Source organism: Harpia harpyja, chromosome Z (assembly GCF_026419915.1).
Source record: "Harpia harpyja isolate bHarHar1 chromosome Z, bHarHar1 primary haplotype, whole genome shotgun sequence".
NCBI lineage: Eukaryota > Metazoa > Chordata > Aves > Accipitriformes > Accipitridae > Harpia > Harpia harpyja.
In genome coordinates, this window is record NC_068969.1 from 34127838 (window position 1) to 34142550 (window position 14713).

Below are 14713 nucleotides of genomic sequence, written 5' to 3' on the forward strand. Positions count from 1 at the left end.
GCTCTATAACAAATAGTTGTATTTCTTCAGCAATGGGGATGTTACACAGGTTATACAAGATCTTTGAATAGATTTGTTCTGCCTGGTCTGGCAGAAACAACAGAAAACTGTTGTTTCTATTATGTTAAAGGAGAAATAGCTCAGCCATACATACAAAACAGTATCAGCTAAACTATAAACGTGCAAAGCTGGATGAAGATACAAAAATATTTAACGTGACAGTTTGAGGCAATTGAAGAAGGGTATTAAGGCTCCTTGAAAAGGGTCGCACACATTACCTTAAGAGAAGCAAACCAGAAATGAAGGACCTGACTTTGGTGCTCTGGTGTGGGTAAATGATGGAGAATCTGAACTACCTTAAGGTACACTTCTGCAGCTGATAGAGCTTACAGAAGCCATAGGGGGCTTTTCTCATGCTCTCTATATCTAGAAGCACCACCATTTGCCTGGCTTGACAAAAAAATAGTTGAGGGAGCAGATCCTAAGAAAAGCAGAGTGGGCTGGATGACACAATCCAGACTTTGGCCAGCTTAAACTACAGCAGAAGCAGATCTTTCGGAAAGAGGCACCAAAATGACTTGGCTTTGATTGGAAATGCCTGCAGAAATGTCGAGTTGGTGAGGGGTACGTGGAGGGAGGAGGGATCCTCTCTCACATCTTGTAATTACTAAAAGGATTGACACAACTGTTGTGCCATTTCCCTATGAATAGAACTATTACTCATCTTTCAACTTGAATACATGGCAATAACATCTTTACAAACAAACAAACAAACAAAAAAGTGGTACATGCTAGGGAAGGGTTCAGTCTGTGTCCTGGTACCTCACCTATTAAAATCAGAAATGCCATTTCATTAATTTTTCTCCCTAACTTAGTTCATTTTACTTGGGAGAGCAGGGAAAATCACCAAATAAAAGACATTCATGAAAAAAAAGTGTAGCATTTGTTAACACTTTTTAAAAAGTGAAGTTTACCACCACTATACATAAGGTTTTGCTGAAAAAGGCCTTGTAAAAATTGCTTATAAAGATTTTAAAGGCATTGTTTGAAACAAATAACAGTCCTTCAACTTAGATATTTTATCTGTGGAAGTCTCTACAACATGATACCATCACGAGCTTCCTCACCAAGGTTAATTTATCAGAAAATGTGGCAAACCCAAACATTTAATTTCAAATTAGCACTGATCTTTCTTCCAAATTCACATGTACTGTCTCTGGCATGTTGTTTTCCTTTAGCTTACATACATCTGATGGCTAAAGATGAAAAGATGCATTTAATCTATTTTTGGAAATTAGATTACATTATCAGTAACCCACAGAGTGACGTGTATTCCCTGGATATCACACTTGGCTGCTTGACAGCATTAACAAAGATGGACATTTGCGTAAAGGAAACTGTTTTTCATCACTTGCAAGCCACCACCATACTATACGGATAAAGAATTCATGCCACACTTGAATACTAACCGGATAGAGAAGCACAGTAGCACAGATAAATAGCAACACAATCTTCTACTTATACTGTGGAGGAAATAGCAAGAAAAGGAGATCCTTTTGTCTCACGCTTTTAATATAATCAACTGAGATAAGGTACAGGCAAATATGTTTAATCAGGACAAATAAGCATTGCCCAAATTACAGTTTACTCAGCACAAAAGAATGAAATATGAATAACCCTAAAACAGGTTAAAGTGAATAACAATAGATTTCAGCTGAAAGCCTGGTTCCACTCACAAATCAAAATCATGCCAAACACACAACAGACAGTTCAAAAGCAATTGTAATTATAAACAAACACCAGTTCAGCCTCAAATATATTACATAAACTGATACTGCTAGTGCAACGTGGAGTTTTGAAACTGCAAAATACATTCTCATCTTCACGGACCTCTGCCATGAAAGGATTTCTGAAGATATGTAAGAAAAAACAAAGTCCTCCTTTTTATAAAAAAAGCTGATACACTGAAAGAAATCAAACCAGGCTTTTGGGCATGCTACCTTTTTTGATGAATTCTCAAGATGGAGACGGGGAGAGGACACGCTGCAAAGAGCGGAGCAAGAAATGCGTGCCAGCCTGATGAGCCACTGCTAACGTGTGAGCCAACAGAGAGGAGGTGCTGGACAGATTTGCCACACTGGTACAGGGACACAATGAATTTGGTTGGCCATCTTTTTAGCTGTTCATTTCAAAGTCTGACACAGTAACAGTTAGACTTTCATTCAGTCTTTGTATAAAGCAATTGACTGTTATGTACTGTCTTAACATTAAACTTCACTGTACTGTTTTCTGTGTCTTATACACTGTAATCTGTGGACCATTTCTAGGAGGCCCACTAAAGGTAAGCAAAGCAAGCCCATCACCAGGAGGCTTAAATTTATTAGGCAGGTGCTCATGTATCCACGGAAAAAACAAACAAAAAAAATCATAAGGCTTCTGCACCTTTCCACCCCACTCCCGTCATCTAATCTTAATTTAGGATAGTCATAGGAGCACATTATCTGGGTTACATTGCAGCTATCTTCAGCAGCTCAGTGCAGAAAAACATGGGACATTTAGATACAGCCTAATTAAGCCAAAAGCAATGTGATATTGGATATGCAGTTTTGTTTTGCCTCCTGCACACACAGTATTACACAAAGTGTACCAAAAAGCCTTCTTAGGCTGTTTCTTCAACATGAAATTATTTCTTACAACAAGCTATTACACCACCTATTTAACAAACAGACACGTTAGCACTAACAATAGTAACATTGTTATCTGAGCAAATTACAACTGATTGGCATTCGCCTGTGTAAAGAGCCCAGGGCTGACAAACTGATAAGCCATAAAGGCAGCCAGATCTATTTCATTTCCAAAGCATCGAGGCAAAGCATGAGCCATTCGTAAAATAACGTAAAAAAAAAGAAATCTCAGGACAGTTTTGCTCTGGAGTCCTGCTGGCATCCCAAATTGGAAAGCAAACTGGTAAAAGAGCAGCTGCACAAAATAGCGCAATTTTAGATCCAAGTATTCTGAATTTGGGACAGACACGTAATTTGCAGCACTGATTAAGACAGAATTCTATTAAAATTGAATGGGGGGGTGAAACATAAAAAAGGAGCCATTAGTTTTTTCACATATTGCTTAGTTTTTGCTTGCAAATAAACCAAGAAATAGTCCCAGTTATTTGTCCTTCATCACCAAAACCACAGTAGTGAAACTGGAAACAGTTCCAGGAAGATTCAGTAGAAGTGGTTAAAGATCAGGATACCATAAGAAACATTTAACTGAGTGAGATATCAAGATAAATAGATCTTGCTTACTGCATGAGTGAAAGCTCAACATTAACACTTCACTAAGCTAATTTTACATAGAACATGTCTATGATTTGGATCATGTTTCCAAGGTGAGCCTCATTTTGTAAATTCCTGCACATTGCCGCTCTCTAGATCAATTTATATTTCTTTCCATTCTTCCAGCTGCTGTAGCTTGCTAGCTTCATATCATCTGCAGATGTAATTAATGTGCTTTCTACTTCCTCTCTCAGATCATTCAAGAAAACACTATGTAAAACAGTGAAGCACTAAACACTTCATTTATACAGAGAATGAGCAGATCTGCTAGAGGTCTCAGTGGACAATAGCCTGTGACTGATATACTGCTCCTCTTCAATATCTGTTTTACTTTTTGTTGGGATTTTTTTTTTTACTTGCTTTTTTAAAGACACATGAAGATGAATACAAAACCATTTAGAAAGTTGTGTTCCCTTAATCAGAAATCACACTCAGAATTTATCCATTAGACCAGTATTTTAAGTTTAGAAATAAAAACAAGAATTAGAAGCTTATGGCAAAACTGTCATTTTCCCATCACCTCTTATCCTGCCCACTGTTTTGTCTCCTACCAATGAAGAAAGAAGTGATCTCAAGCATAAGACAGATAATATTTTGGAAGTAAACTGAAAAGCTTCTCAAGTAATTTTTCTTCTTGTTACTGATGTTTACAGGAAGATGCTTCACATAGGAAAAAAACCACATTAAAATATAAGCCAACACATTTTTTCATGGAAAGTTCTAAAGCTACATGAGAATTATTTTATTCTATAGAGATAGTGGATTTTAATTTTACATTAAAATAATATGTATATGCTATATAATCTTTGCATTAATACATTCCGCTAGAAATGAGAGTTATCACATCTAAAGCAATAAGTATTAAAGTTTATGCACTGAAAGAAGCAGCCATTTACACAGCAATGCCTGCATGCTCTCTCTTCTGAAGCAGAATCTGAAGCTAGATACTAACAGTGAGCTAATTTCCAATAACAACAATTTTTCATTATGACATACTAGTCTATAAGAAAATAAAAAAAATGCTGGAAACTCTCATTGCATCTGCATTGCTGGCCATGATTTCTCTCTGTATTACTTAAGTATCCTGACAATCCTTTCTAACAATATTTGTTATCCAAAATATATTTAAGGAATTCCATACTTCCACAAGCTAGAAAACAATATTTATTTAGACAGACTGATTTTGTCCTTTCTTGTCCTGGCAGGCTATAGCAGCTATATAGTGTGTCTCTCTATCTTCTATTTATATTAAATACTTAAATCCTAACCTACGATATTTTGTTTCTTCCTTCTCTATTTTGAAAAGGATTTAACAAATAATTTTTACAGAAATTACACTTACAGATACTTCGGTCGGATTTTGAAATGAAAATATTCCTAGTGTGTGAACTAATTCATAGTTTTAATTGTACGAGTCAACCTACAGCTTGTAACAGAATCATCTCTAACTCACCTCACTCATCTACCACTTTTCCTACACCTTTGGAGTAGGACTCAGAGATCCTTCTGCTGTGCTTCTAATCATAGTATTTCAAACTGCGTGAACAATCAGCTGGGTCAGCACAGTTAGTAACATCTACATCCTTGCTGACAGATGCTGCCTGCTGCAAGGTATTGTCTAAGCAAAGGTCCTTTCACCAGGAAAATATTAATGAAGAATTTGGGGGGGGGGGGGGGGGGAGTTCTATAGCAGCCCACCAGCATGCAGCAGCTGCATAGTCCCTTCTCTGTCTTTATCAAGACCCACAGTTTGTAATAGCAGATGTGACCCCTGCGTTGAAGCAGGAAAGCCCTGAAGACCCACATAACAACAGAACCTTTTGTCATTGCCCTATCCTGAGCATCTCTCAACACCTCTCCTACACTAAGAGGGAGCTACACTGGAAGGGGTGTTTCTACGATAGAGCTTAGTCTTACTAGAGCTTGGTTTTTCCATCCTGCCTATTAGTGCCAGTTCAACTGGGTCTTTGGGAACTAGGGAGGATTGAGGAGCAATCAGGGTGGGTGTTATTAATAAAAACCCCACAGTCTGAAACCATATGTTTTCAATACTCAAAAAGCCATCTTAATAATCTCAAGAGCCAAACCAAAACAAATGCTTTACTCACTTATTTTTCAACACTTGCACAAATTTATACCTAGAAAATCTTACTAGGACAAGATATTAAAAGCCATCAGTTAAACTATGCTGAAGTCACCTACTGATGACCTTGCCTATGGCTGGTACTCCAAGTAAATTCTTTACTACAGAGTTAGAGATTGGCCATAATGCACAGGACAACACTGAATGTTAACATTAATTCAAAAGTAAGATGTCCCTTACATGCTTGCATTACAATAGGCAGTGTAAGATACAGCAGCTTTCTTTTCTCACTGAGAGTTGGAACTCTTGCAAGACACACAGGCTGTGATTTCTAGAATCACCCTTGCTACTGCTGCTTAAATATCAGCTACCTCTTCCACTTCACATATGCACGGACTCTGAACTAAGATAGAATCAATACTTAGATAAAAATAAGTTTTCACCATGAAAAAAACCTATGATTTAAAAAGAGGAAAATGTTAATTAAAATTCATGTACAGGGTTAAAGAATATGACCTACAAATGAATGATGCTGACACTTATACAAAGAAAGTATTGTTACAAGCTTGAATCTGGAAAGCATTATACCATTTTTATTTCTTAAGTCAATCAGTGAGTGGTCTTGATTTTTTAAAGCTGTGCCACTGTTATCTCCAGGGAAATCATTCAACAGTAACCATGACATCCCTGGGTGTGGTAATAAAATGAGTACACTAGACTTGCACAATACAGTGATGACAATGTGAATGCAGAAGTTGCTTTTTTAACAGCAAACTCTAGGAAGCTAGAAAAATTACAAAGTACCATGGAAGCCAAGAAATCTTGCCGGTTACATCAGTCAATATAAAAATATTATCACCAATTACAAAAACCAAGTTTAAGATAAAAATCCTGCCTTTCTCCACTCTTGCCTTTCCCTCCTGAAAGGTTATTTATGAGAAAAGTATTACTTCATCCTCAAAAAAAGAACATCTTCCTTCTTGACAAAGGCATTACATCTATTCTAGGGCAAAACAGCTGACATAAGTGATTGCTATTTTTCTCAGGTTTCTACTACATGCTGCAGAAACCTTTCACATAAACTGCCATCATATTAGCTCCACATCAACTGATGAAATTCCATGTGGTTTCACTATTTTGTATGGCAGGGGTTCCCAAATATTTTGTAGACTGCTTTGCTATTTCTCACACCCTCAAACCCACGCATTCATGGCACTGTGGCCCCCTTAACGGTTGCAGTGCAAGGAGGCTACATCTTTACAGTAAACTAAGCAGACATTGGGAACATCGCCAGGTACTAGAATACACTAGTATTATATACATCTAAGCACTAGAACGGCCATAGCATGTCCTTGGCCCATGCCAGCGGCCACCCCACCAAACACTTTGCAGGCACATTGCAGAAGTTGGAGCACCCCAGGGACCACTCCCAATAGGCAGCTTGCATGCAGCCAACCTCTTCTGGAGGCTGAGAGAGTTTAATAGCATGGACATAGACTGTTCCCCACGAGCTGGCCTCCGTGCCTGGGAACATTCCCAGGAAATTTTAATTTACTGGTGTAGAGGCAACCACAGTAGTCCCTGGAATACTGCTTTATCAGGTTTGCAGCAGAAGCCACTGTCTTTTACCAGATTAAGAAAGAGCAAGGCACACTGCAGGAGGAGGTCTCGGGTCTCACTGTTGGTGGAATACCTGGATCCTGGGTAAACAGGTAGAAATAAGGCTGAAGAAGGCTCTGCCACTTACAAGTTATTCCATCCATCCCTCATCAAGCTGTACACTGCAGAGTGGGCCAGACTGGAAGCAGGCTCCTATCCTGAAAGCTCTCACAGAGTCATTGATTGGGAGGGACCTCCAGAGGTCTCCAGTCTAACCTCCTGCCCAAAGCAGGGCCAGCTCAGAGGTCAGACAAGGTTGCTCAGGGCTTTATCCAATTGGGTCTTGGAAACCTGCCAAACTCTAAAAACTGTTGCTCATGAGAGTACTTCCTCCTCCAACCTTAAACCCACATATATCAATGAGAACCAAATCATATCTTTGTAAAAATGAGATATGTTTCAAAAAAAGGCATGAACCGAGCAAAGTTACAGAGCATTTGTGCTAAAGCCATGTTCATCTCTCAACGTGCTAAGCCACTGAAAGCTGCTAATTTTCCCCTCAATTTTCTTGACCACTATGCAACTGAATCACTTAAAGTTAGAAACACACTGAATACTAAAATGCACTGCAGTGGTATTACTCAGCACCTGTAATATTAGGTATTCCTTCCAATTCTTTTCCAATGCTAATCAGACGCAATGTTCCACTTCACTAAAATATCTGAGCAATTGGAGTAAAAAGGCCAAAGGCAAAGCTACAGAAAGATCAGGTGTCCTTGTTTCTTATTAGGATAACAAATATGGAATGGGCAACTATGCATTATAGTTCCACAAACAGTGACAACAGAGTCATGATTATGTAGAGAACAAACAATTAAGGCAGTTTATTGAATTTGGGATGAAACTACTACTTCACCATGCAAAAACTGGCAGGTCTGCATTTTATGCATACATTTAAGCGCTTTATCTTCTTTTATGCTTCTCCTTTTTATCATTACCTTCTATACTTCAGGCAACACTCTCTGCTACCAGTCTGCCTCTGATGTGAGTTTACAAAGACAACTGAAGCAGGACATCCTTAAAAGATCTTTTCTTCATCCTTTTCCTCATTAATTCAAAGGCTTCAGGAATAATCAGATACTTTCCTACCTCACTGAGCAGCAACCAGGTCTGTGAGCAATGGAACTACTGAAGGCTGGTTTCCTATGGTTGTGACTCTTGTGCTGGATCCCCTAATGTCCAAGAAGGTGAAAAATCCAGTCAAAGCTTTTCCCTTATTTAGTACGTTCATAACTTCTCTTTCCCATGAGGATTTGCTAGTGTCTAATAACACAGTTGATCTCACTCCACAGTTTTTTCCAAAGCAGACATATGAATAGGGTCTCTCTTCTCCATCCAGCCACCTATTTCCATGAAACTAGTAGGAACCTGATATCTTTGAGACCTTTACTCCCGTCAAATCTGTTTGAAATTGGCCAGTAGTTTCAAAAGTTTTTTGGGGGAAGGGGGAGGAGGTAAGACTGGCAGTCAGCAGAGGCACACAGCATGATCATATAAGCTTTGTTCCTTAGAAAGCAGGGTAAAAGACTTGCACATTTTATTATTTTTAAAACTGCCCTAAATGAATTAGGAAATGAGCTTTACTTGGAGATCTAAACTTATTTTCTTCCTTGTTTTTCATGTAATTTATAGTGTGGCAATAATAAAATAGACTCTAGATATAACATCTGGATTCAGGTCTTGGCTTAAATACATGAAAAGTTCACAACTATGTTAATTTAGATTTCAGAAGGAAAGCCTAATAAGACAGCTTAAATCAGAATGCATTTCCTACAGGCTAAGAACAGAACATGGGGCATTACCATAAAACAACTGACACACAAACTTATCACATAGCAACTTAATTGTGTTTGAGGCTTGAGTCTCCCGAAAGTATGAAAGGATGCCTGCCAAGGATTTTTAATTTAATCTGCTGGCATTTTTTATCAAATATTCTGCATTTATGTTCAGGTTTCCAACTCAAAAATTACGCCAGAACAAAGCTCATTTAAGGAAAATCTTTAAAGTAGGAGTGTGAAGCTTTTTCTGAACAGTTAATAACAAAGTATACACAGCACGAACATGTAACACTGAAAAAAACCCCATGCAACCCTTTTGATAACCTCCAGAAAAGTTTCTACAAATGTTATGAAAGATAGATTCAAATAAATGTGCTTTTAGCAAAAATCTCCAAAATAAAAGCAAGGCTTGCAGGAGTGCTTGTGATATTACTGTCAGTAAAAGTTCCAAGGTAACAAAATATGAATGATTAATACTTCTAAGATTAAAAAAACACCACCACATTATGTGTTAGCTGCTGCATAATGGGAGTATTTTAAAACTACCTGTCAACTGATCATATTCCTACATGTGAAACCCAGACTGCAACTTTTTAAAAAAACTTTAATAAAACATAACTGAAGTGTCTGGAGTAATAACTGTCAGATATGAAGACAACTTGTCTTGGGAGCTACTTCCCTTCAAACATTGACCTTTAGGTTTGGGAAGTAATGGAAACTATAAAGTGCTTCTTGAATACACCCTTGGAACTAACATGCCAACATTTTGCAGTAATTTAAGTCAGACTCCCCCTGAATATGCTGACGGTTAACAGCTCAATGATTGCACATAATCTTTTTGCTTGGAAAGTAAATGTATAACCACGTGAATAAGCATGAGATAATGCCTAGACCAAGGCAAAATATAAAAGTGTTCCCAACTAAGTACTACAAACAATTTTCCAGTGTGAGTAATAACACAGGATTCATTTAGAACAACCATTGACTGTTTTCAGGGTGGGTTTTTTATCCTTTGTTTACAACATCCTGAAAGGATGTTGACAGCCACTTGCTAAAGCCTTTAAGATCCAAATACCTGACTACTTAGTAAAAACTTAATTGAATGGAGTTATTTTATCCCATTCAAGAAAACAAGAGATTGAACATTTTCCTCTATAGTACTAAACTCACCTATCGGAGCTACGTGGTGAGCATCTGCATACACTGTGCCCCACCCACAAACATGGAAATACTCAATGTATCACAAGATATATGTAGTGAATATGACAAATCTCCAGTAAAGCCAAAACTCCAAGCAGTTTAAGTACACAGAAGGACATAAACACTTCTATAAATTACCAGGATATGAACAGCATATTTTTTTCCATCCAAGAGTCTAAAAGAAACAAACAAAAAAGCCAAACTCCTATTTTCATGTAGAAAGAAAGAAGCACCAGCTCAGATTCAGGAATGTAACGCAGGTGAAATAAACTTTACTGAGTTGTATCTATCTACACTTATGTCCCTTTTCTTACTGTTCAATTTCATTACCAGCAAGAGAGTTCCCTCATCCCCTCTAAGACTTAAATTCCTCACAGATATGCATAGAGTGAGATCCTAAACACAGAAGCTAAGCCCTTCTAGCCCTCCTCAATGAACACCTCTTCTACCTTCATACAGGAATCTACATTGTTGTAACTGCCTTCATGATATCTTATTTTATGTAAGCATTAAAAAAAAAAAATTGAGTATTTAAAAAAAAAATCAAGAAGTATTTGCCTGTATTTCTCTGTAAAAAACTGTCAGAGATGTAGAAATGTGACAACTAAAACTTGTTCTAGACTAAATGGACCTAAAATGCTCTAGTAATAGTAGGACATAAATTTTTACAGCTAACAGAGATGTTCACTTTGCTGGGTGTGGCGGGTGGTGGTGGTGCATCTTTTTCCCCTTCTTCTGTCACAAGAATACTCCCTCCAACAACAGTGAAGTGTTTGTGACCACAGTGCCAGATGGTACTATCCTAACAAGGACCCACCAAGCAAACCCAATTCTCGCATGAAATTGTAACACAAGGAAGACAGTTCAACCTTGAACCATTTATGGGTTCAGTAGCACCAGCAGCATATCTTTAACTCCAAACAGATGGGATGTATAATCCCTTGAGCCATTTTTCTCAAAATGACAGCAGGAACCATTGCGTGACTCCATTCTGAACTACAACTCCCAGCACAAAATTCCCAGCCTTCTACCCAATTTTCTTCAGATATATGCATCTAAACAGAGGGATATAATGAAACAACAGCTGCAGATGACGTGGGAAATTAAGGAATTAAGATGCCATTATTAAAAGTCATTCTCTGTAACTGCTCTAGGCCAGTAGCAGTTAAACACCTAATACTTACATATAGGAATGACTTGGGAAAATATTGTATTTCACAGTGCCTAGGCTAAGTAGCAGCTCACAGTATGTTTTGGCCTTCAAGGAAGATCTACAGACATTGAGATGGTGGAACGTGTCCAAAGACCAACAAACCAAACCTGGTGAGGGGCCTGGAGCACAAGTCTTATGAGGAGTGTCTGAGGGAACTGGGGTTGTTTAGCCTGGAGAAGAAGAGGCTGAGGGGAGACTTTATTGCTCTCTACAACTACCTGAAGGGGGGTTGTAGTGAGGTGGGGGTCGGTCTCTTTTCCCAAGAAACAAGTGATGGGATGAGAGGAAATGGCCCCAAGTTGCGCCAGGGGGGGTTTAGATTGGATATTAGGAAAAATTTCTTCACCAAAAGAGTTGTCAAGCACTGGAACAGGCTGCCCAGGGAAGTGGTTGAGTCACCACCCCTGGAGGTATTCAAAAGACGTGTAGATGTGGCACTCAGGGACATGATTTAGTGGTGGACTTGGCAGTACTAGGTTAACGGTTGGACTCGATGTTCTTAAAGGTCTTCTCCAACCTAAATTATTCTATGATTCTACAGCATCGCTATACTTCATTTCAGGATGCTAGTATTCAACTCTTCTTACTACATATATATTGGTTTGCTCCCGGGCTCCTTAAAGGAACAAATTAAAACACAGAAAAAAGGCTAGTCTATTTCTCAGAGGTTTTCCTAGAGCCAGAACAAAAGGGAATTTAATACAATCTTGTTTGTGTCTTGTTTATGCTCTGGGCATGAAATTAAGGTTTCTCTTCTCAAGTCTGGCACTACCCAGACTCATTACGATAGAGGAGGATTTAAGACTAACTACTACTGCTAAAAATACCATGCTACACATTCTACCATGTAAGAATAATTAAAATACAGCATTTTTATTCCATAGGTAAAGGTTACTTCAGAGCACTGACTGATCACAGGTCATTTCTGACTGATCAAGTGTCATTTCATATACTGACTGATTCAAGGTAATTACTAAGCTGACATGTCAGAACCGTTCATTGGCACTACAAACTCAACCCTAGCAAATAATTTTTCTATATGGATTATTATCACGATAAAAGGCGTCAAAAGTTTTGCACTCAAGAAATTCATATTAAGTTCTAATAAAGATCAAATAAAAATTAATGTTTACCTGAAAATTCAAATCCACCGAATCTGTTTATATATATATATGTACATACATATAAAGACAAAAAAAATCCCTTATTTATAAACAACATAATGCTTAAAACAGATGCAATTATAATACGTGTCTTTTCATAAAGGAAGTCTGTACTGAGATCAAAAACTGGATTCAATCCAATTAGAAAACATTTTTTCTGAAATCTTATAAATTCTCATCTGCAAAAGAAATATGGTTAACAGATAAAAATGCTAGACTAAAGTGGTTGCTAGCAACACAAACAAAACATTTACTTTTTTCCACATAATACTATTTTCAAAAGTTGTTGTTACAAAGTATTTAGTGAATTAATGTTTTCTGAAGCCAAGACAACCCTGGAAGAAGGCAGGCATTTCTTTCTCACAATTAGAATTCTATAGAGCACAACTGACTACTTCAAGGGATGGTGTTTTAGGACACGTTAATATACAGCCCATTGAACCTACAGCATTTTAATTCACTAGGATCTGAATTCCTGAATCAGTCTTGCATGATTTCTGCACGCTACTTCCTTCGGAAGGTTGTTTCTATTTTGCAGATGAGTAAGTGAAATTGCTTCCTTCATTTTACTTGTAGCAAAACATACGGTGAATGTATTTTGTGACTGGACTGATACATCATCACTAGGATGGTTACAACCATTAGAAACAAATGCCAGTAGTAAAAGCAATCAAGCCAATTACTAAGGTTTCAACCAACAGTGCTACGAAACAACAGGGCAGACCACCTACTCTTCTGACCCTACAGTTACGTGCATTGTTAGATTCGTGCACAGTCCAACCTGATGGCACGGTTTCCTCTCTGACGACTGCTCAGCCTGGTGGCAGGGTATGTTGCAGCTGCTGGTTAGACTACGAGCTCAGGCGAAGCACCATAAAAGCCACATCACCTGGATCCACAGGTCACAGTCACGTCATATTATTTGCACAACGCAACAGAGGCAAAAATTTTCAGGGACCCAGGGAAAAGAGTGAAATCTCCTCTATATTACAGTGTAATTAGAAACCAGGAGCTCTACGCCTTCAAACCCAGAGGCATGGACAGACTCCCTCTGGACAGCCCCAGCTGTTTGTCAGATATTTCAGAGGCCAACAGCAGTACGCTCTACTTATTACAGAAATGGCTCAGTGTGGGAAAGAACCAGAGAATTTAATTTCATCTTTACTGTAATTTCAGTAGAGGAAAACAGCATTTCTTAAGTGTGTTATATTTCTATATTTTATTTTCTTTATTTTTACATGTCAGCAAACAGTGCAAAATGGAGAATCCACTTATTTTCTGAAATCCCAGGGTCTATAGTAGTAATGGTAGAACTAAAACTTTCTTATGATTCAGAAAATGGTGGGGGTTTTTTGTTTAGTTTTGATTTGGTTTTTGCTCTGTTTTTGTTTGTTTTTTTAAACTCTTACATTACCTTATTACAGAATAGTAAAATACTAGCAGTGGAGTACCTTAAAGAAATTGTGATTGGAAGAAAAAGACAACAACAAAAAATGCACACAGTGAGGTGGCAAACAAGGCAAAACTCAACAAACATGTATATTTCAGTTAGCAACAAACTGGAAAAGAACGCACACAGCAGCAAATACAAGCAATAGCCAAAGACAGAGAGGCAATTTTTCCCTTAAAGCTCAAAATGGCTCTTGCGGTGGGTTGACCCTGGCTGGTGCCCACCAAAGCCGCTCTATCACTCCCCCTTCTCAGCTGGACGGGGGGAGAAAATATAACAAAAGGATCATGGGTCAAGACAAGGACTGTTTAATAAAGTGAAAGCAAAGGTCGCGCACAAAAGCAAAGACAAACAAATGATGTTATTCTCTACTTCCCATCAGCAGGCGATGTCTGGCCACTTCCTGGGAAGCAGGGCTTCAGTACACGTAGTGGTTGCTCCAGAAGACCAAAATGCCCCCCTTCCGTCTCCCTTTACTTGGCTTTTATAGCTGAGCTGACGTCATATGGTATGGAATATCTGTTTGGTTAGTTTAGGTCAGCTGTCCTGGTTATGTCCCCTCCCAAGATCTTGTCCTGCCCCAGCCTGCCATCGAGGTGGGGGGCAAAAATGTTGGAGAGACAGCCTCGATGCTGTGCCAGCACTGCTCAGCAGCAGCCAAAACACTGGTGCGTTATCAACAACTTTCTAGCTACCGATGCAGAGCACAGCACTATGAGGGCTGCTATGGGGAGTATTAACTCCATCTCAGACAGACCCAATACAGCTCTTAATGTCACATGTTAACCATCAGTTTTCAGCATTAAAAATCAATATGCTAACATATGGGTAA

At 38.4% G+C, this 14713-nt stretch overlaps 1 protein-coding gene across 5 annotated transcripts in view; it reads right to left on the bottom strand.

Moving 5' to 3' along the window:
• Positions 1-14713, bottom strand: part of XRCC4 (X-ray repair cross complementing 4) — a 182310-nt gene that overhangs the window by 103745 nt on the left and 63852 nt on the right. The gene's annotated exons all lie outside the window — the stretch shown is intronic.